The 25,459-nt window shown below is 45.7% G+C and overlaps 1 pseudogene; it reads left to right on the top strand.

Moving 5' to 3' along the window:
- Window positions 1-4,540: 4,540 nt before the first annotated feature.
- On the top strand, window positions 4,541-18,528 carry LOC100772519 (annotated as a pseudogene).
- The last annotated feature ends 6,931 nt before the right edge of the window (window positions 18,529-25,459 follow it).

Below are 25,459 nucleotides of genomic sequence, written 5' to 3'. Positions count from 1 at the left end.
GGCCCGCAGGCTCCCGGCAGTTTCCTCCTTAAACCCCGGGCCTGGTACACAGTAGGCCCCCAGGTGCCACTGCCCGCCGGGTTTCCCTGCCAGCATGGGAAGCTTGCCACCACTGAAGCCACTGCCAGCTGCTTCACTTTGCCCCAGTTTATCCACCCCAGCGAAGTGTTGGGCATCTGACCTTCATTTGAACCCGTTTTCCCTCACCAGAACTTCTTATTCCTCCTTGGGGAGACTCAGAGGAAATGGACGCGATTGGTAGAACTGGATAATGGGGTCTTGCCATGGATAATGGGGTCTCCCTCAGTGAAGGCAAAAACAGGCCTCACAAAAATGTGAACTTCAGACCTTGACCCCTTTAGAAGTTTTACTTTAACTTGGGGAGGCCGCCAAACACTGTAGTCCGTTTTTTAACGTGTTATTAAATCGGTAGCAAGTAGGTAACTTTCTGACAACGAGTTTAGGTTTTTTGTTTGTTTTTCTCTTTTAGTTGGAAATGATGGGCTGGAGAACAGCAAAATTCCCCCCCTTCTACTAAAATCATTCACATGAATTAAAGTCAGGCATGGTGTTCGTTCCTGTAATATGAGCACTTGGGAAGTGGAGGCAGGATTAGAAGTTCAAGGTCATCTTCACCTACATAAGGGAATTCTAGGAGAGGCTAAGCTACAAGCCACCCAGGCTTAAAAGGGGGCAACTAAATAAATAGTAACCCCTGGTTATGGTACATTCCTTTAATCCCAACACTCAAGGCAAGTGGATCGCTCAACTGTAGACTAGCTTGTTTTACATACATTAAAAAGTAACTACAAAAATTGGGCTGGTAGCCAGGCAGATGGCTCAGCAGGTAAAATTATCAGCCACCAAGCCACACCACCTAAGTTTGATTCCTGGGGCTGACATGATGGAAGAAGGAAACTTGACTCCTGGGAATTGCCCTCAGACCTCCACACTTGGGTTGTACCATATGTGTGAACACACATACATAACACAATATATAGGACTTGTAAAAAAAGAAAAATGGGGCTGCGATGTGACTCAGTTGTAGAGTGGGAGCTTAATCAAGATTAAGTATAGTAGGGGAGTTCCACAACCCCTGGTCCACACACAAATACAAAAAATAAACTTGGAACATATAGAGTCACTGGTAGTCCAAATGAAAGTAATTTAAGCTCCTGGCTGGTCCATAGTGGTGCACACCTTTAATCCCAGCACATTGAAGGCAGAAGCAGGTGAATCTCTGAGTTCCATGCCAGCCTGGTCTACAGAGCATGTTCCAAGGCAACCAGGGCTCTATTAACACAAAGAAACCCTGTCTTGAAACACGGTAAAGAAACTAACCTCCTAGGTAACCCAAGGAAAAATTGTCTTATTTGGCAAACACTTGAAAAAAAAATTGAGTCATTTGTATTTCCCAAGAACACTGACAAAGGGAAAATTAATCTTCCTATTGGACCTATAAAAAAATTAACCTCGGGATGGAGAGATGGCTCAGAGGTTAAGACTTCTGGCTGTTCTTTCAGAGGTCTTGAGTTCAATTCCCAGTAACCACATGGTGGCTCACAGCCATCTGTAAAGAAATCTGGTGTTCTGTCCTCTTCTGGCCTGCAAATACATGCAGACAGAATACTGTATACACAATAAATAAACAAATAATTTTTAAAAATTAACCTCAGATAGAGCAGTGGTGGGCACCTTTAATCCCACCCAGCACTTGGGAGGCAGAGTCAGGCAAAGGACAGCCAGGTCTATAGAGTGAGTTCCAGGACAGCCAGGGCGACAAAGAGAAACCCTGTCTTGAAAAAAGCAAGCAAGGAAAAAAAAAAAAAAAAAAAAACCTTAAAATGAAGAAGCCTGGCATGGATGCAAAAGCCTTGAGTCTCAACTTAGGAGACAGAGTTCAAGGCCAACCTTAGCTAAGCAGCATGTTCTACCAGCAATATGAGACTGCTTCCAAAAAGAGACCCAAAAAAGTTAAAAAAAAAAAAAAATGGCCAGGTGGTAGTCCCCCCCCCCCAGCCTTTAATTCCAACACTCTGGAGTCAGAAGCAGGTGGATCTCTGTGAGATTGAGGCTAACCTGGTCCACAAAGCAAGTTCCAGGACAGCTGGGACTGTTTGACTGTTTCACAGAGAAACCCTGGGGGGGGGGGACAGACAAAAGTAACAAATCTAGAATATATAAAACAGTACTTGGGTCAGGTGTTGGTGGCGCTCGCCTTTAATCCCAGCACTCAGGAAGCACAGGCAGGTGGATCTCTGTGACACTGAGGCCAGCCTGGTCTACAGAGCGCATTCCAGGCCAGGCTCCAAAGCAACACAGAGAAACCCTGTCTCAGAAAAAAAAACAACAGTACTTGATCCCTACGTTGAAAATGAATTAGTAAAATATATACAAATATCAGTACTTTCATGTTAAGATTTTTTTAATATTTATTTTTATTTTATATGTGCTGGTGTTTGGCCTGCCAAACATATGTGAACACATGCCTGTGTGAGGGAGTCAGATACACTGGAACTGGAGTTACAGGTGTGAGCTGCCATGTGGGTGCTGGATATTGAATCCCATGTCTGTGGAAGAGCAGCGAGTGCTCTTAACCACTGAGCCATCTCTCCAGCCCTGTTAAAGTTTTTTGTTTTGGCCAGGCAGTGGTCTCGCATGCCTTTGGTCCCAGCACTTGGGAGGCAGAGGCAGGCAGATCTCTGTGAGTTCGAGACCAGCCTGGACTACAAGAGTTAGTTATAGAACAGCCTCCAAAAAAAAGTTTTTTGTTTTGTTTCTTTAATGAATCAGTTTAACTCTATGTGTTATCTGCATCTGTTTGTGCTAACATATGTGTGCCTGGCATCTGCAGAGAGCAGAAGAGGGCATCAGATTCCCAGAACTGGAGTTGAGGGTTGTGAGCCACCATGTGGGTTCCTGGCATTGAACCTGGGTCCTCTAGAAAAACAAGCAGTGCTCTAAGGGCTGAGCAGGCTCTCCAAATCCAAGATAAGCTTTTAATTAACCTAAAGGAAATCAGAACTGAAAAAGCAAATGACTAAGAAAAAAGATGCCATACAAACAGAATCACCCATTCTCCGATGTTAGGCTTTAACAGCCAGACCTGGAGCCAAGTTCTCAGAATTCAATGGTAAATCCAAGTCCCAAAAACACTTTGAAGGAAAGAGAATTTGAACAAGAGTACCTGAACTTGGTAGCTACATATGACTTTATTTATGCTAAGTAAATGGGTTTGGGCTTTTCAGTCACATTTATGTATTTACTTATTTTGTATATATGTATATGTGTGGAATCAAACAATCCATCAGGCTGACCCTGGTTTTAGGTGTTTGTATCTGAGACAGGGTCTCACTCTGTAGCCCTGGCTGTCCTGAAACTCTCAGAGATCCCCTTGCCTCTGCTCCCCAAGTGCCAAGGTCAGTGTACCATTCTGCCTGGTGTACAGTTGCCTTTGCTCTGTAGGAAGAAACCTGACAAGAACTAAGAGATAGCTGGGCGTTGTGGTGGTGCATGCCTTTAGTCCCAGCACTCGGGAGGCAAAGGCAGGTGGATCTCTGAGTTCGAGACCAGCCTGGTCTACAAAGCTAGTTCAGGACAGCCTCCAAATCCACAGAGAAACCCTGTCTTGACCCCACAAAAAAAAAAAAAAAAAAAAAAAAAAAGAACTAAGAGATAGGCATTGCTGTGGGGCTGCACTTGGAGCCCAAAATTCTGAGAGCATCTTTGGCATTGAGAGAGGCTTTAGCCTGAAGCCCTGAGGGTGAGCTCAGGGTTTGGCTTAGTCCAGAAGGTATGCTTAGTATTTGTGAGGCCTAGGGTTCAATCCCCAGCACTGAAAAAATAATGAGAGTGTTGGGGTAATGCACTTTCAGACCAGTAATCTGGGAGGTAGCTTCCGCAGTGGCTCAGAATGCCCTTTGTCTTAGTGTTCTGACCCTGTGAAAACCTGTTCACTGGAATATGAGCTATGCCTCATGACTCCCTCCTAAGTAAAAACTGGGGGAGAAATTAAGGCATTTCACTTCAAAGATTAGGTCACAAAAAAAGACCTTGACTTTGGCCTAGTTGAGCTACTAAAAAGACCTGGCTCAAAAAAAAAAAAAAAAAAAAAAAAAAAACAGAGCCGGGTGTTGGTGGCACATGCCTTTAATTCCAGCACTCAGGAGGCAGAGGCAGGCGAATTTCTGTGAGTTCGAGGCCAGCCTGGTCTCCAGAGCAAGTGCCAGGATAGGCTCTAAAGCTTCACAGAGAAACCCTTTCTCGAAAAACCAAAAAAAAAAAAAAAAAAAAAAAAAAACAAAAACAAAAATCAGTAGGCCATGGCCATGTGTGCCTTTAATCCCAGCACCCCAGAGGCAAAGGCAGGTGTAGCATACATAGCAAGTTCAAGTCACTAACATGGGTTTCTTGGGACCATGGGCAAAATATGTGAATGAAAAAAAAAAAAAAATGTAGCCAGCCGGGCATTGGTGGCACACGCCTTTAATCCCAGCACTTGGGAAGCAGAGGTAGGCGAATCTCTGTGAGTTCAAGGTCAGCCAGCCAGGTCTCCAGAGTGAGTGCCAGGATAGGCTCCAAAGCTACACAGAGAAACCCTGTCTCAAAAAAAAGGAAAAAAAAAATGTAGCCAAACCTTCAGAGGAAGAACAAAAGGAGTTGGATGAAGTTACAGCGAAGAAGCAGGAAAAAGGCAAACAGGAAGAGGAGAAACCTGGGAGGGAGAAGACAATCTTACACATTAAAGAAATGTACGGCTATCAAGGCAGGTTCTACCTTCACATATCTCAGGATGTTGGTGTTAATCTACAGTCATCTCTGTCACCTGAAAAATGTTATTCATGTGTCATCTGGACACACAAAAGGAGTCAGTGTGGTCAGGCTGTTTCTTAGATCTAGACATTTGTTGCTGTCTTGTTCCATGAACTGTAAAATAAAGCTATGGGAAGTTTATGGAGACCAGCACTGTCTGAGAACATTTATTGATCACAGTACATCTGTGAGGGATATCTGCTTCAACTCTGCAGGAACACAGTTCCTCAGTGCAGCCTGTGACTGGTACCTGAAGCTCTGGAACACACAGACAGGACGGTGTATATCAAGACTCACAAAAAGTACCCTATTGTGTCAAGTTCTATCCTGACCAACAAAGACAAGCAAAATCTCTTTGTGGCTGGGATGTCCGACAAAAAGACTATGCAGTGAGCCACTGGAAGTGGAGAGATTGTTCAGGAATACGATCTGCATTTGGGAGCTGTCAACACGGTTGTCTTTGTGGATGAGAATCAATCGGAGGTTTGCAAATACATCAGACAATGAGAGGCTGAGAGTTTGGGAATGGGATAACCCTGTGGATTTTAAGTCCATAGCAGAGCTCAGCATGCACTCAATGCCTGTGGTAACTTTGTCTCCAAATGGGAAATGGCTAGCTTGCCAGTCTTGATTTTTGGAACACAGAACAGATTCGGATTAAATAAGAAGAAAAATTTATCAGGCAGTCGGGCATTGGTGGCACACGCCTTTAATCCCAGCACTCGAAATGCAAAGGCTGGCTGATCTCTGAGAGTTCGAGACCAGCCTGGTCTACAAGAGCTAGTTCCAGGACAGCCTCCAAAGCTACACAGAGAAACCCTGTCTCAAAAAAAGAAAAATTTAGCAGGCTACGCTTGTCAGGTAGACTTCTTACCAGACTTGAACTATGTGATGAAAGTGAAAATTTAAACATTTGGGACTGGAAGACCACAAAACTCTAAGGTTAATTTCAAGCCCATGATGAAAAGTGCATAGGTGCAGTGTGGCATCCACATCCAAGGTTTAGGATGGCCTCACATCCTTTCACAATCTGGGATCATTTTTGATCCAGTGTCATATTTAACGAATTAAAATTTGTTGAATGACAATATGATTTATAGGTAATCTTCATATATGGCCTTACGAAGTTGACACAATGGTTTTTGGCTGTTCTGCTTCTCTGATCATTCAGCATTTACCCTGATATCTGGCTCTGGGGTTTTTTATTATTAAGATCAATAGACCAATTAGAATTCGAGTGACAGGTTGGTTAGGGTTTTGGTTTTGATTTTGATTTTTGTTTTTTCCAAGACAGGGTTTCTCTGTGTAGCTGTGGCTGTCCTGGAGCTCGCTCCGTAGACCAGAATGGCCTCGAACTCACAGAGATCTGCCTGCCTCTGCCTCCCAAGTACTGGGATCAAAGGCATGTACCACCACACCTGGCTAAAAGTGTTGTTTTAGGTTTTTTGTTTGTTTGTTTTTGAGTTTGGGTTTAATAAACATTTTTTAACATAAAAAAATCTTTTAAAAATATATTTTATGGCCAGATGGTGGTGCTGCACACCTTTAATTCCAGCACTCGGGAGGCAGAGGCAGGCAGACCTCTGAGTTTGAGGTCAGCCTGGTTTGCAGAGTGAGTTCCAGGACAGTCAGGACGATACAAAGAAACACTCTCCAAAAACAAAAGGAAATTTTTTGTCAGTCTATATGCCTTTTGCTTACTTAATTTCATGTTTGTTTTGTTTACATGTACATCTGTGCACCAGGCATGTCTTGGTGACCCCAGATGTCAAAATAGGGCACTGAAACTAGTGTTACAAACAATTGAAAACTCCATTGGGTGAAGGGAATAGAACATGGGTCCTCTGCAAGAACAGCAAGTGCTCTTAACAGCTGAGCCGTCTCTCCAGCCCTGTCTGTGTGTCTTTTTATACCACATGCCTGTTTGGTTCCCACAGAGAGTGTTGGATCCCCTGAGGCCAGAGTTACAGATCCTTGTGAGTTTCCATATGGGTTGTTGGGAGTCAAACCCCAGGCCTCTGAGCCATCTCTCTAGCCCCAAATAATAGAGATATTTTAATGTAGGCTAAGCACTAGGGGTTAAGAGAAAGGGGTATGCTCAGATGAAAGTAAGACATTCATAAGAGTGAGCATGGGTCTGGGCTTCTCAAAGAAGAGCCAGGAAAAGTAAGACATGCCCAAATGTGAAAAACAGGCTTCGCAAGGAGAGTCACCTACATAGCAAGTCTGAGGCTAGCCTGAGCTACATCAGACCTCTCCTAAATAAGACATAGTCTATTTTTGAACTATGTTTCACCAGCAAAAAGAGAAGAAATAAAAGCTAGCTGTCAAGTTGTAAATTAAATTTTGCAGGTACTAGGCAAGGATCTGAGGCCTCAACCAACAGCAGGGACCGGATGGCGACCACAGGCATGTGACTGAACTTGGTATCAGGTCATACCTTAGTTAAGCCTCCGTATGACTGCAGCCGTTGCCTACATCTTATTTGGTACTGCTAGATATCTGAAGCTCAGGTCACCCAGCTAAACTGCACCTGGACTCTTAATTTGTTTTTCAATATGTTTGAGTTACTCTGAGTGAGTGAGTGTGTGTGTGTGTGTGTGTGTGTGTGTGTGTGTGTGTGTGTGTGTGTGTGTGTGTTTACAAAGGCCAGAAGTATATGTATGTGTGTATAGAGGCCAGAGGTGAACATTAGATGTCTTTCTGAACCCTTCTCCACCTTGTAGTCCCAGCTGGCCTGGAGCCCATAGAAACCTGCTCACCTCAGCCTTCTGAGTGCTGAGATTAACAGTTTATGCCACCACACCTGGTATATCTGTGGTTTTTTAATTTTTATTTTATTATTTTTGTTTTGTTTTGTTTTTTTTGAGACAGGGTTTCTCCGTGTATCTTTGGAGCCTATCCTGGCACTCGCTCTGGAGACCAGGCTGGCCTCGAACTCACAGAGATCCACCTGTCTCTGCCTTCTGAGTGCTGGGATTAAAGGCGTGTGCCACCACCAACGCCCAGCCTTTTTTTTTTTAAAGTTGGTCTGGGGTAAACTCAAAGTGCTCACATTTACTTACTTTACCAGCTAAGCCATCTCTCCAGGACTGAACTTCACCTGAACTCTTAATCTTCTGTTGCTTATGTTGCTAAATCTAGGACCATTTTCACATGTGAAACTTACTGGTGTTTCGAACCATTCCCTGAGTTTACAGGGTTATAGCAACACCAGTAGTAATGTGACATCGTCCTTACTTGTAATGTAATCTGTTTTTCAGCCACTTCCTGCAAGTTTCTTGTGCCTTCATAAATCTTTCCAGAGAAATTCAAATCTGAGCTAATATCATTCTATATACTTAGCAGCTTTTTACTTTGACTTGTGTATGGGGAGGGGGAGGGATACCAAGATTCATGTGTGGAAGCCAGGGGACAACTTCAGAAGTCAGTTTCCTTCTACATTGTGTGGTACCTAGGAAGAGAACTTGGGTCCTCAATCTGAGCCGTCTTGCAGGACTCTCAGTTACCATAGTAATCCCAGGATGCCAGAGGTGGCACAGGAGGAACAGGGAAGGGATCAGGGTCATTCTCTGTGAGTTGCTGATTCAACCTGAGTTACCTGAGACCAGGCCTCAAAACACATAAAAAGGACATCATAAAAATGATCGGAGGGGGAGGAAGGAGGAGAGGGAGATGGAGAAGGGATTGACATGTGAAGCAAGCTTGTTCCTAATTTGAACTAATAAAAAAAAAAAGAAAATAATCATTTTCAATTAAAAAAAAAGATGAGCGGAGGAGGGGCTGGAGAGATGGCTCAGAGGTTAGGAGCACCGACTGCTCTTCCAGGGGTCCTGAGTTCAATTCCCACCTACCACATGGTGGCTCACAACCATCCGTTATGAGATCTGGTGCCCTCTTCTGGTGTGCAGATATACGTGGAAGCAGAATGTTGCATATGTAATAAATAAAATCTTTAAAAAAAAAAAAAAAAAAAAAAAAAAAAAAAGGACAGTGAAGCTGGGCAGTGGTGGCGCATACCTTTAATCCCAGCACTGGGGAGGCAGAGGGAGATGGATCTCTGTGAGGCCAGCCTGGTATGCAAAGCTACACAGAGAAACCTTGTCTCTAAAAATAAAAAGATACAATCAAGCCAGCAAGATGCTTCATCAGGCAAAGATACTGGCTCCCAAGCTTGAGGACCTGTGTTAGATCCTGGGGACAACTTACATGGTGAAAGGAAATAACCAACTTCCTTTTTGCTGTCTCTTTCATGCATACATGTAATCTTTAAAGTTATATAAATATGGCTTTAAAAAAAAAAAAAGCTGGCAACATAGTACAGACCTATAATTCTAATACTTGGGAGGTAGAGACAGGAAGATCAGGACTTTAAATTTAGCCAAGCATGGTAGATCATCCCTTTAATTCCAACATTTGGAAGGCAGATACAGGTGGATATCTGTGAGTTCCTGGACAGCCAGGGGGTACATAGTGAGACTTTGACTCAAAACAAACAGAGAACCTGGGCAGTGGTGGCCTCACGCCTTTAATCCCAGCACTCGGGAGCCAGAGACAGGAAAATCTCTGTGATTTCAAGGCCAGCGTGGTCTACAGAGTAAGTTCCAGAACAGGCTCCAAGGCTACACAGAGAAACCCTGTCTTGAAAACCAAATAAACAGAAAAGCTAAATTAAAAAAAAAAAAGTATTTCAACAATGAGAGAACCCCTTTAAGATTTGGTGACTGAGGCTGGGCAGTGGTGGCACACACCTTTAATCCCAGCACTCAGGAGGCAGAGGCAGGCTGATCTCTGTGAGTTTGAGGCTAGCCTGGTCTACAAAGCTACAGAGAAACCCTGTCTAGGGGGAAAAGAATATTTGGTGACTGAGGGGACTGGAGAGATGACTCAGCAGTTAAAAGCACTGACTACTCTTCTAGAGGACCCAGGTTCAATTCCCAGCACCCACATGGTAACTCACAACTGTCTGTAATTCCCACTCCAGGGGAATTCAGTACCCTCATATATGCATACATGCAGGCAAAACACAAATGCACATGAAATGCAAATAGATCATTTAAAAATAGATCATTCATAAACAAAAAGAAAATTTTAGCCAGGTGTTGGTGGCACACGCCTTTAACCCCAGCACTCGGGAGGCAGAGGCAGGGGGATCTCTGTGAGTTCGAGACCAGCCTGGTCTACAAGAGCTAGTTCCAGGACAGTCACCAAAGCCACAGAGAAACCCTGTCTCGAAAAACCAAAAAAAAAAAAAAAAAAAAAAAAGAGTCCTTTGGACTCTCTCCACTTGCTGTGTGATTCCAGTGATCCCTCTGCACACTGCACCGCCCTTATATTAGCCTCTAGGTTTTGATCAATGATTAATCAGGTCTCAGGATCTGGGAGTGACAAACTGAGCCCTGTAAGGCAGGGATTCAGAGTGATTTGCTGTAGCCAACTACAACAGTTTGTCACATGACCCACGTGCCCAGCAGTTCATTTTTCTGCAATCATTTCTCTTCAGCTCACTCCGTCCTTGTGTGTTTAATGTGTGATGACACATTCTTCTCTCAATTCTCTTGATTTCACTTTGAAAAGCATGAAAATTTAGTGCCAATCTGCGCCCCCCCCCCAATCCATCCTCTTCGAGGTTTTGCAGATGTAGTTTCAAAAATAGGACTGTGGCTAATTACAGCAAGGAATTTTTTTTTTCTTCCCTAGCCACAGTTACTCAGAGTTCTTAGAGGCTAATGTATTTGTGAACACTCCAGGAATCCCAAAAGACTAAAAGTTAGGAAGAAAACAAAAAGACATCAAATAGGGCAGGCGTTTGCAGGAAGGTGGTAGTCAAACAAGGTGTGTCTGGAGTAACAACTTGCATGTAGCTCTGAGCATCTGGGGTCCTGTACCAGCATAGCCAGGAACACAGTGGCCTTATGGCAAAGCATTTCAGCGTGCCAGACCCCAAGTGAGTGCTCTTCTATTATGAGGATGCTCATTTTGTTTTACCTTGTGGGATACAATAATGATGCTGTGACATTGTTCACAGGGCAGAAGCTGGGTACCAGCTGACATAGACAGAAAAGAATCTCTCTCTCTCTCTCTCTCTCTCTTTCTCTCTCCTCTCTCTCTCTCTCTTTCAGTAAAAATGTTTAATGGGGATTCTGATGCCCCCAGCCGCAATCTGGAACTCTGGTTGTAGACCAGGCTGGCCTTGAATTTACAGAGATCCATCTGCCTTCACCTTTCTCCCCAGTGCTGGGATAGAAGGCGTGTGCCATGTTGGGCCCTTTTTGTTTTTATTTACTCCTCTTTCCCCTGGGGAATTTTGTGGGTAGCCTGTGGTTTCAGAGCCCTGAGTTCATGGAAAGCCAGAGGTTTGAAGTGTGCACCATTGGGAGAATTCCGGAGGGGATTTGAGATTGGATGTGTCAGTACCAGTGACAGCTGGCCTAGCCACTTGCAGTGGAACTCTGCAGGAGTCAGACTAGAGTTAATACTGACAGGCTGACCTGCGATCTTACCATGGGGACTTGGATTCTTGACTAATCAGACCTATGTCCCAGAAAGGTAGGTAAGCCACAGCTAGAGAATAGCACTTTTTTTTTTTTTTTTTTTTTTTTTTTTGTATATGTGGTTCTGCTGAGGATTGAACCCAGGATCTCATAATGCTAATCAAGCAATCTACCACTGTGCTACATGCAAGGCTTGGGCTAGAATAAGGTGCTAACCTATACAGTCTCCACTGCATGCCAGTGATAGCGTCATTTCCTATACAGTCTCCACTGCATGCCAGTGATAGCGTCATTTGCTTTGACTTTTTTTTTTTTTTTTTTTTGAAACAGGGTCTCTCTACCCAGCCCTAGTTCTGGAACACACAGAAATTCACCTTCCTCTACAAGAGCTAGCTCCAGGACAGCCTCCACAGAGAAACCCTGTCTCAAAAAATCCCAAAAAAAAAAAAAAAAAAAAAAAGAAAGAAAGAAAGGAATCCACCTTCCTCTAGGCCTTCTGAATGCTGGGATTAAAGGTCTGTGCCACTATACCCAGTCAACTGGGTTGGCCCATGCCTGTGATCCCAGTACCCAGAGGTTCAGGCAAAAGGATCTCTACAAATTCTAGGCAAGCCAGGAAGCCTATAAACTGAGTTTAAGGTCAACCAAAGCTACATATAAGACCGGGTGTTTAGACAACAACCTGGGGCTGGAGAGACAACTCAGCAGTTAAGAGCTCTTATTCTTTTTATTTATTTATTTTATTGGTGGTGGGGCTTTCGAGACAGGGTTTCTCTGTGGCTTTGGAGGCTGTCTTGGAACTAGCTCTTGTAGACCAGGCTGGTCTCAAACTCACAGAGATCCTCTGCCTCTGCCTCCCAAGTGCTGGGACTAAAGAAAGAAGAAAGCTGGGCAGTGGTAGTGCACGCCTTCAATCTCAGCAGTAGGGAGACAGAGGCAGGTGGATCTCTGAGTCTGAGGTCAGCCTGGACTACAAAGTGAGTTCCAGAATGGTGAGAGCTGTTAATACAGAGAAACCCTGTCTTGAAACCCCCACCACCACCACACACACAAAGGAAATAAAGAAGAAAGAATGGAAGGGGTTCGCCAGGCCCTGCCCCTCCATGAGGATCTGTAGGCACTTAATGGTTGCTGGGAAGGAAATGGCATTATCTTGAGTTGTGTGGCCACTGGTAACCCACACTCCTGTCAATAACCCCAACACAGGCTCCTGAGAACAATCCTAGCTAAAAAAAACAAGCTCGGTGAGTGGTACACACATATAATCCCAGCACTTGGAAACTTAAGGCAGGGATGTATAAGACCCTGTCTCAAAAAAAAAAAAAAAAAAAACGTGAAAGAGGGAAAGGCTTTCAGAAGGAGTGGGGGGAGCTACAAGGGCAGGTGGGAATGAATATGATCAAGATGCGTTACATACAAGTATCAACATGTCACAGTGAAACCCATTGTGATGTATGACCAGCATGTGTTAACACAAGCCAACAGTTCCCCATCACTCCATCCTCTCAATGGCATGTGGATTCTCTGTGGGAGAATTTGGAGCCTTGTGACAATGTCTACAGACAGTTTTGTTTGTGGTGAGTAAGGAATATTCCTGTAGGCCTTTGGGGAGAGGCCAGGCACACGGTTGCCAGACTTGTATGACAGATACTCACTCCTGGTCAGGGTTTCCTGACAAGCCATTAGAAAATGCCTGGGGAGCTGGAGAGATGGCTCAGAGGTTAAGAGCACTGGCTGCTCTTCCTGAGGTCCTGAGTTCAATTCCCAGCAACCACATGGTGGCTCACAACCATCCCTTAAGAGATCTGGTGCCCTCTTCTGGTGTGCAGATATACATGGAAGCAGAATGTTGTATACATAATAAAAAATAAATAAAATCTAAATAAAAAAAAAAAGAAAAGAAATGCCTAGGACCGTCAAAGAGGTGAGAGGCTTTATATATGCTAACGAGTCTCCTTTTCTGACTGTTATTCTCAGGCTATATAGTCTAGAACATCCTCACTGACATATCTGGCAGTGGACTGTGTGCCAGTTGGATTTACAGTGACAATGGGAGTTCCCAGTCTCTCTATCACCTGGATCAAACATAGTGACTTCCAAACTAGATTCTCTTTTTTACCTCATTCAGGCTTCCTTAATTCCTACTAGTGACAGTCACACCCAGGGCTGTTCCTGAAAAGCTGGCTGCCCAGAGCTGCAGCTTCATGATCCTGGGAAAGTAGTCCTGGTCTTCCATCAATGATGAGGGGATGTGTGGATGTTCTCAAGATATCAGAGACTTTCCAAAGGGCATCAAAACAAGCAAAGGCCACAATGCCTGGGTATCCCAATCCTGCCTGTAGAGAAGAGGTAGAGAGAAACCATCTGGGCTGCCTCAGGAGTAAAGCACCTATCTAGCAAAAGCCATACCCTGAACTGGATTCTCACCATCACACAAAATGAAGGAATGAATAGGAAGACAGAAACCAAGCACTGTAGTGATGGCCCCAAAAGGCATATCCTGGCCTGAGGGCCTGTGCTTTTCATCTTTTCTTCTCACAGGCCTGTTTGTGCCCTTAGCCCTCCTTTTATTGGGCAGTGTTCTTGTGTGCTTTCCAAACCTGCCATGTATTCCAGGCTGACCTTACAAGTCTTTCCTTTCTCCCACTTCTTTTGAAGGGCATTCGTGGTTGGCAGACATTGGGGATGGGTGCTTGGACAGGGCTAACATGAGAGAAGTCCAGGAAGAGCAAAAGGAGAGGATGGAGGTTCACGAGTAGCAAATCTGCCAACATGGGGTTGTTCCTAAGTATGTCTGCCTTGGCTTTTTGGTTTTTGGCTTTCGGTTTTTGGCTTTTGGTTTTTGGTTTTGGTAGTGTGGGGAACTGACCTTGGGGCAAATGCAGGCTAAGCACATTATCTACTGTTAAGCTACACACGTATTGTTGATGTTCTCTTTTAAATAAGAATTTATTTATGACCGGGTGGTGGTGGCACACGCCTTTAATCTCAGCACTAGGGAGGCAGAGGCAGGTGGATCTCTGTGAGTTCGAGACCAGCCTGGTCTACAACAGCTAGTCCCAGGACAGCCTCCAAAGCCACAGAGAAACCCTGCCTCAAACCCCTCTCAAAAAAAAGAGAATTTATTTATGAATGTATATAGGTATCATATGCTTATGTAAAGGTACCCACAAGGACAGAAAAGGGTGTCAGTGCTGCTGGAGCTGGAGTTGCAAGGAGTTGTGAGCTACCCCATGTGAGTGCTGGTAATAGAACCTGGGTCCTCTGCAAGAGCACCAAGTGTTCTTAACCACTGAGCCATCTCTCCAGCCCTGTGCTTTTCTTTTTTGAGATGGGTCTCATGTAGCCCAGGCTGGCTTCAAACCAACTCTGTAGCAGACTGCCCTTGAACTCCTGATTCTCCTGCTTTTAGCTTCCAAGCACTGGGATTACAGATCTGTGCCACCATGCCTGGCTCTGTGTTGTTTTGCTTTGCTTTGTTTGTGATGGGGTCTGTTACGTAGCCCAAGCTGGCCATGGACTGGAGATCCTATTGCATCTGCCTCCCAAGTGCTGAAATTACAGGCATGCACTATAATACCTAGCTACCAATGTTGTTTTAAACAACTGTGTCGAAATACAATTCACACTATGTGGAGAAACCCTGTCTCAAAAACAATAAACAGCCAGGCGTTGGTGGCGCACGCCTTTAATCCCAGCACTTGGGAGGCAGAGGCAGGCGGATCTCTGTGAGTTCAAGACCAGCCTGGTCTCCAGAGCGAGTGCCAGGATAGGTTCCAAAGCTACACAGAGAAACCCTGTCTCAAAAACAAAAAAACAAACAAAAACAAAAAAGAAACCCCCCAAAAACAATAAACAACACTGCCAGGCAGTAGTGGTGTATGTCTTTAATCCCAGCACTCAGGAGACAGAGACAGGTGAATCTCTGTGAGTTTCAGGCCAGCTTGTTTTACAGAATAAGTTCCAGGACAGGCTTCAACGATATACAGAGAAACCCCGTCTCAAAAAACAAAAGAACAAAAACAAAAAAGAACAGAAAAAAGGAAATTAACATTCTAGAATTCATTTTAAAATATACAATTCCTGGGCCAATGAGATGGTTCAGTGAATAAAGGTGCTTGCCACCAAGTCTGATGTGACTTGAGCCCAATCCTGGGGCCCCAGCTCCCAAAGATTGTCCTCTGAGCTCCACACATGTAAATACACACTGGTACCTTTGGGGGATTTTTGATTTGTTCAGAGATATGTATCTGTTGCCAGAGAATAATTTTCCCATTCCAAGAAGAATCCTACACTCCCTTCACCCCATCTACTCCCTACTATGTGGACATTTCCCAGAAAACAGACTGATCAAGTGTACAGTCACTATTCACTTGTGCAGCACCCTTGTCCACACCAAATCTTCTCTCATCTTCCCAACCCAAAACTCCCATTCCACACTCGAGGGCCAGGTAACCACCATCCACTTTCTGGTTTTTCTTTCTTTCTTCCTTTCTTTTCTTCTTTAAATTTACTAACTTATTTTGGTTTTTCATGGCAGGGTTTCTCTGTGTAGTACTGGCTGTCCCTGAAAACTCGCTTTATAGACCAAACTGGCCTCCAACTCACAGATTAAAGGTGTGCACCACTGCTGCCCGGCAACTTTTCTTATTACATCTTAATTGTATTGTTAACTGTGTATGTCGGGTGAGGAGGTATGCGTGCCACAGAGAGTGAGTGGAGGAGACTCTACCACGTGGGTCCTTCGGCTCTAACTTGTCAGGCTTGGCAGCAAGCACCTTCACCTGCTGAGCTACCTGGCAGGCCCTTGTTTTCTTTCTTTCCAGACAGGATCTTGCTAAGTGGTCCTGATTAATCTAATGGTTGCTATATAGTTGGGGCTGACCAGACTGATGGTATCATAGCACGAATTCCTGTCTCTAGGAACTGTCCAGTTCTGTCTCTGACTTTAACTTAACTTAGAGATTCATCAGAAAGCTGAATGTGGGCTGCAGCTCACTGTTCTAGCAGAGCTTCCGAGTAAGGTTCCCAGCACCCACATAGGTGGCTCACAACAATCTGTGACCCTAGTTCCAATGGTCCAACGTCTCTGACCTTCACAGGCACCAAAACTCATGTGTATATACATACATACATACGTACATACATACTATACATATGCATAGTTAAAAATAAATATTAAAAAACCAACTGGGTGTGTAACCATAATCCCAGCACTCGGGAGGCAGAGGCAGGCAGATCTCCATGAGTTTGAGGCCAGCCTGGTCTACAGAGCAAGTTCCAGGATAGCCAAATAAATAAAAATGCTTATTATCAAATATAAATGAAAATTAAATAAAAATTAAAATACTGTACAAAATAATAATAAGGGAAGCTCACTAATGTGAGGCTCATTGCCCTGGGTCATATTCTACTCTATTCAAGTCATAACTGACTTTGCCCCTGGATTTTTGAGTTGAGGTTGAGGTTACAGACGTGGGGTTATGGTTTTCCCACCGGGGCCAACCTGCAGGATCTGGAGGTGTACAGTTTCAGATCTGGAACCTCTCTGCATCCATGGATACAGAGGCTTTGGTTGTTGGTTTTGTTTTTTGTTTTTTTTTGTTTTGTTTTGTTTTTTTCGAGACAGGGTTTCTCTGTGGCTTTGGAGACTGTCCTGGAACTAGCTCTTGTAGACCAGGCTGGTCTCGAACTCACAGAGATCCACCTGCCTCTGCCTCCCAAGTGCTGGAATTAAAGGCATGTGCCACCAACGCCCAGTGGTTGTTGGTTTTTTTTTTTTGTTGTTGTTGTTTTTGTGTTTTTTCAAGACAGGTTTCTCTGTCTAACAGTCCTGGCCATCCTAGAATTAGCTTTGTATACCAGGCTGGCCTGATACCTAGAGATCTGCCTGCCTCTTGCCTCCCGAGTGCTAGGATTAAAGGTGTGCATCACCATGCCAGGCGTTTAATTTGTTTTCTGTCAGATGGTAATTCTAAATGTAACTCCTAGATACTATCATCCCTGTCCCATGTGTGTGCTTGTTTACAGGGCTCACAAATGCCAAAAGACAGAAGCAGCCCAAAATGCACATTAGTAAGTAAGGCAGAAGCCAAATGTGATGTGTCAATGCGGTAGAATAACATAAAGTCAAGCTGGATGGTGGTGGCCCACAGCTTTAATCCCAGCACTCAGAGGCAGAGGCAGAGGCAGGCCGATCTCTGAGAGTTTGAGGCCAGCCTGGTCTATAGAGAGAGTTCCAGGACAGCCAGGAATACACAGAGAAATCCTGTCTCAAAAAACAAACCAAACACACAAAACATCAACATATACTGCCATGAGTGAGGTTCAGAACAAGTCACATGTCCCCGAAGTTCATTTAAATGCAATGTCCAGAAGGAGAAGCTCCCAGGGACAGAGAGACTGGTTGATCCTGAGTTTGGGAGAGGAGAATGGGAAGTGCTGGCTTCCCCTTAGGGGACAACGCTCTGAAACTAGATAGCAGTGGTTACACAATGACAGTATACTAAATGCCAACAAAATATTCACTCTAATGTGGTTAAGATGTGGCTGAGGGTGTGGCTCAGTGGGTAAAACTCTAGGGTCTACCTGTGGAACCACATCAATCGGGCATGCTAGTGAATGTTCAAAGTCATCCTGGGCTACATACGGAGTTTGAGGCCTGCCTGTGCTACAAGAGACCTGGCTCAAGTGGTTAAAACGCAACCAGCATGGTGGTGAATGCCTGTGATCCCAACACTCAGAGGCTGAGGCAGGAGGATTGCCTCGAGTTCAAAGCCATTTGGCTACACAGCAAGACTTTGTAAAATAAAATAAAATGGTTATTTATATGCTCTGTGCATTTGACTTTAATTTTGAAAATAAGTCCTTGTTTAATACCTTGACTTTCATGAAATAGTCCACCTTTCTGCTATGACTGGGTGACAAAAAGAGACACAATATTATAAAATCTCCAGGGCAGAGAGGACACAACAGGGCTCTGAGTCAGAAATGAATCCCCATTCATCTTCTCCCTCCACTTCTGGTAAACATACACTCGGAATGGAGCCGGGGTTTAACCGAGAGTTAAATTTAGCTGGCCTTCCTCCGAAGCCGTTTCCCTGCTTGTCACAGCTCCTCGCCCCCAGCTCCTGGAGCCTCCGCTTTTCCTGCCTCCTTCATTCAGGCATTCCCCTGCTCCCACGCGGAAGTGGAGATCAACCCCAGCCCCAGCAGTGACTAAGCCTGAAATGAGCCAATCTGTCAGCCAGAATGCTATGAGGGCCCCGAACTTGAGACAGGGTGGCTGAGAGGCTCACAAAAATGGCAGTGGTAGCCCCAGGTGTTCACACTGACCAGCAGTCCGTGAGCACACGTTCTGTGGCAAGCTGAGCACACTGACTGGCACATGTCTGCAGTGGTGGCACACACCTTTAACCCCAGCACTTGAGAGGGAGAGGCATGTGGATCTTTGTGAGTTCAAGGCCAGCCTGGTTTGTAGAGTAAGTTTCAGGACAGCCAGAACTACATAGCGAGACCCTGTCTGAAAAACAACAAAACAACCACAAACAACACTGGCAGGCAGAGGGTTCAGGTAAAGGTAGGTGCTTGTCGGCAAGTCTGATACTTGACTTTGATCCTCAGGACAATAGTGAGAAAACTAAAAAGTTGTCCCCTGACTTCTGCAGCGCCAGTGGAACTTGCACAAACACTGAATAAATGCCATTAAAAGCAAACACGGGGTAGCCGGGCGTTTGTGGTGCACGCCTATCCCAGCACTCGGGAGGCAGAGGCAGGCAGATCTCTGTGAGTTCGAGGTCAGCCTGGTCTCCAGAGCGAGTGCCAGGATAGGCTCCAAAGCTATACAGAGAAACCCTGTCTCGAAAAACAACAAAATAAAACAAAACAAACAAAAAACTCAGTCTGATACAAGAAAGTAGCATACAGATCAATTTTAATGTCTAAGGAAACGTGAGGGTGGGAGTGTGCCTTCCAATTCATAAGAAGCCTACGTGAATGAAATAATATGAATGAAATAACAACTCCTATAAGAGCCCTAACATTGGCTTGGGAGATGGAATGTTCACTAAGTTCCTGCTACACCTAAAGGCTATAGTTGCTGCAGATCCTGAAGCTGGGATTAGAACGTGGTGATTGATACACCAGAGTCACAAGACTACTGGCAGAGTGGGAACAAGCTATGGATTCAAGACCAGGGAGAAGGTCTATTCACCAGAGGGAAATCACACTTAGGAGTGGCGAACTACAGTCACATGTCTTCCCTGGACTTTCTGTTTTGAGAGAGTGTCTCAGGTAACCCAGGTTGGCCTCAAAATCACCATGTTACCAAGGATAATCCTGAACTTGTGGATCCTCCTGCCTCTACCTATTGAATGCTTGGAATACAGGTGTGCTGGGGATGGAACCCAGGGCTCTCTACATGCTGGGCTAGCACTCCACCCACCAAATCACATCTCTAACCACTCAAGTGTCCCCAAATAATACACAGACTCAAACCTTCTGTCTCTCCTAAGGCTCACCCACTGTTATAATAAAGCATGTGCTGGTCCTTGGAAGATTTCATGGCAGGTAAGGGACAAACATGTCAGACAGAGCTTAAGTGAGAAGTTTTATTAGAAAGGGAAGGAAAGAGAAAAGAGGTAAAGAGACACAGAAACAGAGGACAGAAGAGAAGAGGGAGACAGGAAAAGTCCTGTCTGCCCCCCCCCCCCCCCCCGGGAACAGTGGGAAAGAGAGTGAAGTGGATGGAAGTCTGTCTTTTAAAGAGCCCAGGGTACATACACCTGCCATGCACAGATGGGTGAGAGGCAGGGGCCAGGTTTGCCTGGATTATAACACCCAGCACGATTCTTTTTGGGGAGTGATGGGGGGGCAAGACAAGGTTTCTCTGTGTAGCTTTGACTGTCCTGGAACTCTCTCTGTAGACCAGGCTGGCCTCCAATTCAGGGATCTGCCTGCCTCTGCCTTTCAAATGCTAGGACTAAAGGCATGATCTCAAGGAGGCAATTTCCTCAGCTGAGGCTCCTTCTGATGACTCTAGATTGTGTCACATTGATACTCAAAACGACCCAGAACACACCTATATCCCAGCACTTAGGAGACTGAGGTAAGATTTTGAGTTCTAGGCCAGCCTGGGCTACATAGTGAGTTCAATCCAGTTGGGGCCACATATCAAGGTCCTGCCTTGCCAACAATGGATAGGGGTGGGCTGCACACACTGGCAGCTTTCAGGCAACTCCTCCTCCCTCAGAGCCCCAGTGCGGGCCCCTTACTGTGCTCACTTATCTTGGCCTCAGGACCTTGGGAACAACGTCCCTGTCCCTATTTATTTCTACCTCCTCATTCTGACAAGGAGCCACCATCTTTCCCCGAGTGTGTGTGTGTGGGGGTGAAAGGTGGGGTGTGTGTCCCCACATCAGCAGAGATCTACAGTAACACAGTCCTGTGCCACGAGGACGTAGGCTAGAGGTAGGAGTCAGAAGTTGACAGCATGGAAATGGTGTTCAGTGACAGTGGGAGCAGGCATGGTGGTGTACACCTGTAATCTAGCACTTGGGAAGCCAACAGGAGGATTGGGAGTTTAAAAACAGCCTGGGCTAGGAAGAAAGACCCTGCCTGGAAGCTGTTACAGGGGGAAAAATGTCACAGTGAAGAATGGAGGGCACAACCCAGTACAACCAGAGGGATGGCAGCAGGCCTGTCCTTGAAGCATCTGCAAGAGGCCTGTGACAGTCCAGGAGACAACATGTTGCAGGATTCATAAGGAGGTTGGCTTCTTTGTCTATGAATGATGGTGAAGGGCTGGCAAAATGGCTCAGTGGGTTAAAGGTGTTTGCTGGAAACCTGATGATCTGAGTTTGATCCCCAGGACTCACATGGTTGGAAAAAGAACCAATTCTGCAAGTTGTGCTCTGAATTCTACATGTCATCCATGGCATGTATGTGCTTGTGCATACACACGCATACACACACACACACACACACACACACATACACACACACACACACACACACACACACAAAATAAATATAAATAAATAAATAAATAAATAAATAAATAAATAAATGCAACAAATAGCCAGGCAGTGGTGGTCAGGCTGGCCTCAAACTCATGGAGATCTGCCTGCCTCTTCTTCCCAATCTGGGATTAAAGGCAAGCACCACCACAGCCTGGCATTGTTGAGACAGGGTCTCTCTAAGTAGCCCTGATTGTTCTGTAACTTACTATATAGATCATTCTGGCTTCAAACTCACAAAGATCCACCTGCATCTGCCTCTAGAGTTCTGAGATTAAAGACATGTGCCATCACTCCAGGCCCCTAAACTATTATAAGACCACAGAAGAGGAGGAATTCCTGAGGGGTGCTCTCAAACCACAAGTGATTGACAGGCACATTTGGATTAACTCTTGAGGGAGGTGCAGTGTATATCTTTGTTCTTTACCACATGGTAACCTTGTAGACAGTTGGGGACAGCCTGCCTCCACGCAGGCCAGAGCTGTCCTGTCCCTCAGCTGCTTTTCTGACCCCTACACTCAGTCCTTGTTTTTACTGGCTGCGGAGGAGCAGGGAAGGGCCCAGTCCCAACAGCCTTGAAGCCTTCACACATCTGCGCAGCCACCCAAAGGCTTGAGGCAAGATTTAGGATTCCAGTGAGGCTGATCATTGCCTGGTCATTTCCCAGCCTGGTGACAGGAGCACAGGCTGGCCAAGCCCCTTCCTGTTTCCATTGAGCCTTAGTTTCCCCAGTGTTTATATTGGGAGTGATAGTGCTAACCTGACAGAGCTGTGCTGGAGTGTCTCAGCAGCCAAATAGGAGTTCAGGAGTGGCTTCTATTTGAGACCCTGGCCAAACATAAGGCTGGAAGGCAGGAAAGCAGGATTGGGTCTGCTTGTCTGGATTGTCTAGCCTGGTGACCGGTGCTGAAAGCCTCACCTGGGGACATTCTAGACTTTTCTGTGTCACCCATTGTGGGTCCCTTAGCATCAACCATGTTCCTTCCTTGAACATTATCAGTGAGGACATGGTTTTCTAGAAATCACACAAAGCTGATGGGAAGGTGGGGACTTGGTGTCTGTTCTTTAATAGTAGTAATAATAATAAAACAGTAGGGGCCAGTGAGACCGCTCAGTGGGTAAAGGGGTTTGTTACTAAGCCTGACAACATGAGTTCAATGCCTGGGTCCCACATGATGAAAGGAGAGAACCAACTCTTGAAGGTTTTTCTCTGACCTCCACATAGGGGCCATGGCAACACACGGACACACATGCTCACATACATACATTATGGCACACATATGGAGGTTAGATAACAGTTTGCAGGAATCAGTTCTCTCTCTCCACCATTTGAATCTAAGAATCGAACTCAGGATGCTAGGCGTGGCAAGCTAGCATCCTATCCTGCTGAGCCATCTTGCTTACCGTAGGTTTCTTTTTCTTTTTTTCTTTCTTCATCTTTTTGTTTTCTTTTTTGTTTGTTTTTTGAGACAGGTTTTCTCTGTGATTGTCCTGGAACTCACTCTGTAGGCCAGGCTAGCCTTGAACTCACAGAGATCCACCTGCCTCTGCCTCCCGAGTGCTGGGATTAAATGTGTGTGCCACCACCACCTGGATCTTTTTTTCTTTTATGTGCATTTGGTGTTTCGCCTGCATGTATGTCTGTGTGAGGGTGTTGGATCCCCTGCAACTAGAATTACAGATGCCTGTGAGCTAGCTGCCTTGTGGGTGCCACGAGTTAAACCTGGGTTCTCCGGAAGAGCTGCCAGTGTTCTCGACTGCTAAGCCATCTCTCCTGCCTCTCTTTTTTTATTTTTACCTTTTGAGATTGTTTTTGAAAGCCACAGGACTGGGACCTACATAGAAAGCCAGATACAGAGGTTACATCTGTAGTCCTGGCCTCCTGTAGGAAGAAGGGAGGCATAGATAGGAAGCTCACCTAGACAGGCTCTGCAGGCTAGCTAGCCTTGAGTGCACAGCTCAGCAGCAGAAAGACACGCTGCCTCAGAACTGACTCCTGCAAGTTGTCCTCTGACCTTCATTCACATGGCACTGTGGCTATCTCATCATGTACACACATCAATGTTTGAAACATTTAAGCTCTAGAATATTCCAATTTGATAGGCAAAGGGGCAGCAAGAGGTGGGGGTGGGGGAATGGGGGTGGGTGGATGGGGGAAGCAGACAGCTTCCAGAGGAAGAAAGAAAGGAACAAACTTTAGCATTTTTTTGCAGCCAAATAGGACTAGGAATCCTGCCAAAGACCAAGTGCAGGGTTGGGAGCAGGCGAGATCTGGCATGGACATTCAGGAGAGGTTCTAGGCCTCAGTGTGGAGCCTCCACTTCTGGACCAGCCTCCAATCCTGGCAGCCCCCAGCCCAGGAAGGTTCCTACTTAATTGGAGACCAATGTGTTGGGGGAGGAGTGGACAAAGGCCTTTGGGCCTTCCTGTAGAGTCCTGTGTCCTGCTCTTGGCCCTGCCTGGGATCCAAGCCAGTTAGTGTTGATTCTTAGCGGCTTGGGAACAAATGCAAGAAGCTGTTTTCCCCGAGGCCTGCGCTTAGAAGAGGATTTTGGATTGTTTTCCCCCCACCGAGAACAGGTGGGGTGGGGAGCTGGAGGAGTGTGACGTGGCCTTGCAGGAGGCTGGGAGACTGTTTCGGGATGGGTGCTTCTTTCTGACTGGAAAGGAATCAGAAGATGAGTGGGCCAAGCTCGTGTGTGTCACCACAGATGACTCTAAGGAATGCTTCTGGTGGCTCCAGCTGAGTGGCTGAACCTCTGCTCATAGGAGATAAGTCAGTTTGGTTGCTCTCTGTTGGAGCATTTCCAAGAGAACTCCCAATGGCCTCCTAACAGTTTCAGCTGACTCTTCTAGGCTTTTCTCTGGGATCCACTCTGCCCCAGAAGGGAGCCTGTGGCCCTTCTCACTCCATTCAGGGGTCTCTAGATACTAAGCATTCTTAATGGTGGTGACACAGGGCAGTTTCTCAGGTAATAAGGATGCCTTCTACAGACCTAACCAGAATTGTCTGATGGGCCCGGTGGTGGCACACGCCTTTAATCCCAGCACTCAGGAGGCAGGGGCAGGCAGATCTCTGTGAGTTTGAGGCCAGCCTGGTCTACAGGGTGAATTCCAGGACAGCCAGGGCTACACAGCCAGAGCTACATATGTTTGCTTGGATTTTGGGAGACTGATGGATCAAGGCAATGGTGCTTCAGTGAGGGATCCTTGCAGCTGGAGGGCTCTGTAAGCTCCTACTTTGTTTGGAAGCACTGGGAGCTATATACCCTTGCCCTTTTGCATTTTTAAAAAGATTTCCTGCACAGTGGTGACATATGACTTTAATTCCAGCATTTGGGAGGCAGAAGCAGAAAGATCTCTATGAATTCAAGGCCAGCTGTCAAGTTCCAAGACAGCCAGGGGGCCCACACAGAGAAACCCTGTCTTTAAAAACAAAACAAAAACATTTAAAGGTTTTTTTATTATTTTGTGTGTGTCCACTTTCCAGAGGCCAAAGAGAGCTTTGAGACCCCTGGGATTGGAGTTAGGGATGGCTGTGAACCACCATGTGGGTGCTGGAAACCAAACTCAGGTCCTCTGCAAGAACAGCTAGTGCGCTTAACCATGAGCTGCCTCTCCAGCCCCCCCCCCCCACTTTACTTTTTGTGTTCATGTGGGTATGTGCAGGCAAGAGGTCACCCTCAGGTACTGGGCACTCTCTCCCACCTTTACATACAGTCTCTCAGTGGGACATGGGGTTCATTAATTAGGCCGGAATGACTGGGCAGCCATCACCAGAGATCCTGTCTCTACCCCTAGGTGCTGGGATCGCAGATATGTGCCTTTTTACGCGGGTGCTAAGGAGCAGACTCAGGTCATCACTTTATCCACTGAGCCACCTCCCACACTCGACCAGCCTCGGGACTCTTTTCTGTAAACCAGGACACAAACATACAAGAAGTTTTGTGTGGGATCTGCTGCTTCTGGGCGAAAGATGGCAAAAGACATCTGTGGAGGCAGCTCAGAATAGCTCTCCTATATGATATGTCAGCTCTGAATGACAGACTGGTTTTGACCAATGGACAGAAACTACACTGTGGTCTTCACATCAGGATGATCCGGATGGGATTATTCCGGGTTTCCATGACCTTTGTA

The sequence above is a fragment of the Cricetulus griseus genome, chromosome 4, assembly GCF_003668045.3.
Source record: "Cricetulus griseus strain 17A/GY chromosome 4, alternate assembly CriGri-PICRH-1.0, whole genome shotgun sequence".
Classification (NCBI taxonomy): domain Eukaryota; kingdom Metazoa; phylum Chordata; class Mammalia; order Rodentia; family Cricetidae; genus Cricetulus; species Cricetulus griseus.
This window is presented reverse-complemented; position numbering and strand designations above follow the sequence as displayed.